We start from the raw sequence: 6,867 nt of genomic DNA, 5'->3' as shown, positions 1-6,867 counted from the left end.
GCACACCATTCACTGGAAATCCTAACCCTAAAGTGGCTCCACCATCGCCACCAGACATCCCACACTATAAACCGGATCGAGGTGGGTTATTCAAGAGTTTCATTATGTTCTTACTCTATTTTTTTCCCTTGATGGATTTGTTGAATGTTTCATACAGGACTTTGTTCAGATTATTTCTATGCTTTTGGATGATGTTAGTCAATCCCGATTCTGTGAATCATTATAACCAGGTGTGTTTGGGTGGTCTATTAGAATTATACTCAATTTTTTATGTCAATTTCATGAATCAGATGCGATGTATATATGGTTCATGATCATATGGAAATTGGATGATTTTCTTAATTCTCACATTCTTCTTTTTCAACGGATTTTGTGTAATTTGGTTTATGGTGGCAGCGAAACATCCATCTATGTCAAAGTTGAAAGCAAAGGTGTGTAATGTGTATCTCTTGTTCTAATTCTCTCAATATTTATTATTTTTTTAAAAATCTGCATCCACATTAAATGTTGCAGGTAAAAGTACCAAGATTGAAAGGTGAAAAAAGGGGCTCTTTGCTACAAGATCACCACATCCATGCCTAATTGGTCTTACAGTAGCAAAAGTAAGTTAAATCATGTAATTTGTGTTTAATAATCATTACAAGATATTAAAAACATTGATTCTGGTTCAAAAGTTTTTTTTTTTTTATTTATGTTTTTGAGGTAAAATATATCACCACATTGTGTCGATTCCATTATGCATATGCGCAAAACCCCTAAAACTAAAGTAGGAATAAAACCTATTTTTAACAGTTTTTATGAAGTGGCTATATAATTTATGAATTTTTTTTTGCACGGACATAACTTTTGTGGCATAATTGGGTTAAGGCTCAAGTTGAAAGACATGCGAGGTTACTGGTGGTTTCTTGATGTTGATTGTTTTTTTAATAATCATTAATATGACAAAAAAATAACATGAATATTGTTTGAGCAGGATGCCTTGACTTGATTTTGTGGTGGTATGTGTAAAAGCATGATGGAGGTAACCATTATAAATAAATTATAATATGAAAAATCTTATAAGGCTTGGATTTATTTATTAAAATGTTGTAATGTGGTTATTTGTCAATTGCAGCCTTCGAGTCAGTCCTCCATAACTACCACATTCAAGGTAATAAAAATTAAGCAAAATGGTGTGCCTTTTTCATCTTGGGGCCCAAGGAAACCTCAACCAAATCAGTTACAATATAAGGTTTTATATATAATTCTCTATCTTTTTCTCATCTATTATGTTTTTTATTGATTTTTTGTTCACGATGTTCAAAAATCGACGCATCAACATACATGCATCGACAACATTCAACACCAACATTTGCTCTCTCTCTCTCTCTGTCCTCTCTTTCTCTCTCTCTCTTGATCATGAAACCTGAAACATTTTTGTTGATTTGGTGACTGACATCCTCTTATTTCATTTCATTTGGATTCTGTTTTGATTTCCTATGTTTATGATAGATGAGAAATTTCAAACACCTCGTTAAGTACCTTAGAAGATAAATTTTCAACTTCTGATATTTTTCCTACGATCATAACGCAAGTTTGCATCTAAGCATGGATTTAACTCATTTTTCCTGAAAATCCTTAATGATCAAAACAATACAATAACAAATTTTTATTTGGATTTTGTTTTGATTTCCTAAGTTTATGATAGATGAAAAATCAGTGATTCCTAGGACTTTACAAGGTAAAAACAACTTTTTATTTACAAATTTATATGATTCTTGACTATTCATATAATTTCTTTTGAATTGTACTGAAAGATTTGCCTTGAGATTGATCTAAGTCAGCCTTGCCAGCACGACATGCCAAACAAAAAGGTATGATTCCACTTAGATCTAATTTCCTGCATACCCGCACCGTAGTTCCATATGAACCATTCTTCCGATACCACAAAATCGAATATATCGGTGATCCTCCAAGCAGAATACCTAGTTCTCCCCCACTTAGGGTTCAAACTACCACTCACTGGTGTTGTAAACAAACCATATCTCAAACCGGCTCAACCAGGTACAAACCATCCGTGACTTTTGGAATGTATAACACACACAAAATGATCTACCAGATAAGGACCGAGCACTCCCTACGAGATACTGAATTTCATATGAAGACCTCATAAATTTTTCCCATCATAACTACCTTTAACATTAAGGATTTCATGCAAATGCATAAGCAAAACACCGACTTACTATCCAAAACATACACTCCTTTCCTGCAATCCCAACCGTCGATCTGGTACCTGACCTACCTATATCCAAGGAAAACAGAACCTTGATGACATCACTAAGAATCCATACCACATCAATCCTCCTTCGCATTCCCATGCTGAAAAATTGTCGCTAAACACCACAACCAACTAGCCCGCATGCTGGGTTTACAACCCCACTCTGTAAGTCACAAGCCTGCTTACTCCTTCTCCGAAAACTATCAGGACATAATCCTCGCCATAGATAGCGACATCCTAATCTATTTGTCAACCACTTAGCTTCCAGCTGCAATCCTCAAGCTGATCATAATAATCGTTTCCTTCTTGAGACCTGCGACTCAAATGCACAACCTCTAGGAAGGCCTTAGAGACCTTAAAACCAACGAACTCTCTTATGTCTACACCAATCAAACCCAACTAACATTGCCCCTGTGTCCCAAAACAATTACCAGACCCCTCTTCATGCCTAAACAACCATAACCAAAAGATTGTCAGTTATAGAACCACTGCCACGAATCATGGTATCAAACCATGTTATTTTCCCTGACTAGCTCCTTAGAACCCTTGGAATGTTTTTTAAGTCGAGTATGGATCCTGCAATTACAGTAGTACGAGCCCAATACTACCTTCCACACCTATCCATGCTTTCCTCAAGAATCATCCCGGGTCCTCTAAGTCACCTACTCATAACAATACTCCCAGTACCTACTCAACAATGTAGCAACCACACTAAAATACTTCCGAGGTTCTCCTAGGATTCCCCACCTCCCCTACTATCAGCTATTGAAGAACCCTACTAATGTCAGCTAACCACTGCTTGAATATGATTACACGAAATAAAACTTAAATAATCCTTCGACTAAAAGACCCAACCCTACAACAGTTAGACTCGAAAGAGAGCTAGGACCAAATACTTTACTCTAATATTATTTAACCTTCATAGAATGTAATTTAATGTATTCATTTGATAGTTAGCTCACATCAACATGAGTCCCACAAAGCACGAAGCAAGCATCATTCGAGCGGTGGGGGCGACTGGAACTAAGACACAATAAAATCAGGCAGATTCTCTTACATAATTCTCGTTCTCTAGACCCAAGCATCTAGTTTACACATTCATCATGTCCGCACTCTATCAGGAGTGGCTGATCATTTTCATTCCGACCTGCTATGAACTGCACTCACTCATTAAATTTCCACCAACCTTGCAGCCACTCGTGCATGCTAATCATACATAATGTTGGATCCCATAGACAGTCGAATGCTTGACTCTACCCTAATCCCTTAATCAGATAATAAAAAGAAATAAATCTAAATCAAACATTCTCAGGCTATAGAATCTTTGTTATGTATACTTAAGATGCACACACTAAGCAACAAGAGTAATGATGTGAATTTCATCCAAGCAGTAAGCCTAGGCTATCAGGAATCATATATCAGGTAGTTCTATCATGCAATTCTTGAAGATCCCTAGCCTATTACTAGAATGCAATTCTACGATAATCATCATAAACAAGTAATAGTGTGGTAACATGGGGTAACTTTTTTCTTCTGGCTAATCGTACACATCTCATCCTTCCTTGGTCACTTTTGAAACTAATTTTGAATTTAATTTTTGAAAACAATTTGGAACTATTTGAAAATAATTTGAAAACTTTTAAGAGATCCTTGGAACTGTTTATCTTGCAGTAGTTCATGACCCGAGGATCCTACACACCTTTGATACCACCACTTGAAGATCCCGAGTCATCCCTTCACAAAAAGACGGATAAAAGCGTAGGAGAAGCCAACCCACCCAAGAAGTCACCATTCAAGGACCTTAAATCAAATTTTGGAAATAAGAAAGGGAAGAGCGTGGGTGAGTCAAGCAGTCAAAAGAAGGACGAGAGAAAGATTGAAAGCTTTGAGCAAGATCCTAATCCAGAAGATTCCGATTACGAGACCGAACCCAAATTCGAATTGGAAAATAGTTAACCCGAATACGAACCAAAAAACAAGATGGAAAACATTGCTGATATGTCCATGGAGGCATACAAGAAGGGAATCCGAGAGGACACCGGTCCCGGTCTAGTGTATCCTGCGATTCCAGCCACTGCCACATTCAAACTTAAAGGACATATTCTTTCCGCACTTAAAGACGTTCCATTTTACGAGAAAGACTATGAGGATGCATACAAACACCTTGATGAAGAAAATGACATAGCGGATTACTTTAATGTCCCTAATGTTCCAAGAGAGATGGTGCTTTTGAGAATGCTTCCCGTTACTTTCAAGGGAGCTGCTAAGGATTGGCTAAAAGCACTTCTACCCGGTGTAATTACTACTTGGGCGCAGATGCGTGAGAAATTTTTGGAACACTTTTGCCCACTTTCCAAAGTTGCCAAACTCAAGAAAGCTATAGCGAGTTTCGAGCAACACCGGGGGAGTCACTATACGAAACATGGGAACGCTACAAGGGATTGATAAGGAATTGCCCCCAAAATGACTTGAATGAGCAACAAGAAGTGTCTATCTTTTATGATGGGTTTAATGTCATGACAAGGCAACTCCTTGATTCTTAGGGACCATTGACTAAGAAAAATCCGACTGAAATCAAGGAATTAATTGAAGAATTTTACAAGCATTCTCGTGAGTACCATAATCCTAGGCATGATGGGGGAAAATGAATTGGTATTGGAAATCTGAAGATATGGCAGCTGTGTTAGCCATGCTAAACACTATGGACCAAAGGATGACAAAGATGGACCAATCAATTCATGCTATTAGAGTTGGTTGTGAAAGATGTAATGGTCCGCACTTGACAAAAGATTGACACTTGGATGATAATTGAAATAAGAAGGTGCATGTTTGCTACTCGAGTGGAGATAAGTATGGTGAAGGTTGGAGGAAACCAAAGAAGGAGTGGTTTCCATATGAAGGATATAAGAAGCAGAAAGAAGAAAAGTATAGGCATACTGGCCAAGGCTTCTACGAAAAAGAACAACCACCTCCTGAAAAGAAAGTTGATCTTGAGTCTATATTACATAGATTTATGGAGGCTTCCAAGAAAAGACACGATGAGACCGATGTATTGATAAGGGAACATCAGAATCTCATGAAGGACCAACAAGCTTTGCTAAGGATTCACCAAGCATCGTTCCAAATAGAGAAGCCCAAATAATTCAACTAACTACTTTGGTACATGAAAAATTATCTCAAAAAATTCCCGAGGAAAAGCCTCAATCACATGTAATGGTAATAGAAACTGAAGAGGATACCATCTCTGAGTTCCTTGAAGCACTTGTAGTCGATCCACATCAATCCGAACCAAACTCGAAGAAGTCACGACTCAAATAAAAAAATGTTGTTGAAACATCTAACTCACGATGTGAGCATTTAAGGCTCACAACGTGGGCAGAGTCTAATCAGAACATTTTTGATAATGTTTAATCTTATCTTCTTCCTTTACTATTTCCGTCACAAGCTCATATTCACCCAATGGAGCAAGAACACTTAAAGTTTATGAAGCAAGTGAAGGGTATTTCAATTAATTCCCCTTTCATTGAATCATTGACTAAAACTCCTAGTATGCTAAGTTCTTGCAAGATCTACTTGACACTCGCCTGCAATTAGAGAAGAATAGCAAGACAATACTTTGTGAGAAAAGTTCTAAAGTAATATTGGGAGAATTGCCAAAGAAAATGGGAGATCCTGCAAGCCTCACTCTTCTATGTGAATTTGGAAATAACACAAAAACTTATGCTTTAGCCGATTCTGGAGCTAGCATAAATTTAATGCCTTTTTCATTCTATCAAAAGCTTGATCTTCCAGAATTGAGGGATACAAGAATGACAATTCACATGGCTAACTGTTCAGTGACACATCCAAGAGGCATCATGGAGGATATTTTGGTAAAAATTAGGAAATTCGTGTTTCCAATTGACTTTGTTGTTTTGGATATGAAGGAAGATGCCAATGTACCAATTATTCTTGGTCGCTCTTTATTAAATACTGCTAGAGCCTTGGTGGATATTCATGAGTCAAAACTTACTTTGAGAGTGGGAAACGATGAAGTTACCTTTGGGGTAGAAGATGGATTTCAAAATGGTGATGCTTAAGATGAAGTTTTCAACACAGGAAAAGAAAATGAGTTTGAAGAGTTGGAGAAGCTAATAGAAGAAGAACTTAAGTCTATCCAACAAGTTAGGCATACAAAGCCCAGAGCATCTATTCTAACGGTCCTTGAGGTAATTGCTTATAAAACTCCAACATCTTGGGTAAGTAAGGAGAGTGAAGAAGAATTAATTTCTAGTGATGATGAAGAGATTACTTCAAGATTGAACCTGACAACTATGGAAGTTGAATCATTAGAGCTGAAAAGTGAAGGGGGTGCAAAATTCAAACTGGAGGTATACAAGGGGATAAAGAGAAAACCTTAAGAAGGGGATTCAAGGAGTGAAAAGGAGAACTCTGAAAAGGCTTATATTAGAAGAGTTCAAGACTATAAAAGAAAATGGAAGGAGCAGAAAATAAAATTGGTGTTGGGAAATCCTATAGTTTCAACGTGAAGTGGCACGGAGTCTGGCTTATGACTCTAACAAAAAGAAGCGCTTCTCGGGAGGCAACCCGAACTTGGTTTGTGATTTTCT

The 6,867-nt window shown here is 37.4% G+C and overlaps 1 non-coding gene across 1 annotated transcript; it reads right to left on the bottom strand.

Annotated features, from left to right (window-relative positions):
• Positions 1–4,621: 4,621 nt before the first annotated feature.
• Positions 4,622–4,727, bottom strand: LOC145060866 (small nucleolar RNA R71). The gene has a single exon (XR_013687048.1). It is a non-coding gene; the product is annotated as a small nucleolar RNA R71 (small nucleolar RNA).
• Positions 4,728–6,867: the final 2,140 nt, after the last annotated feature.

The sequence above is a fragment of the Lactuca serriola genome, chromosome 6, assembly GCF_051521515.1.
Source record: "Lactuca serriola cultivar US96UC23 chromosome 6, Lser_US96UC23_V15, whole genome shotgun sequence".
NCBI classification, from domain to species: domain Eukaryota; kingdom Viridiplantae; phylum Streptophyta; class Magnoliopsida; order Asterales; family Asteraceae; genus Lactuca; species Lactuca serriola.
The sequence above is the reverse complement of the archived record's forward strand: the minus strand, read 5'-3'. Positions and strand labels throughout refer to the sequence as shown.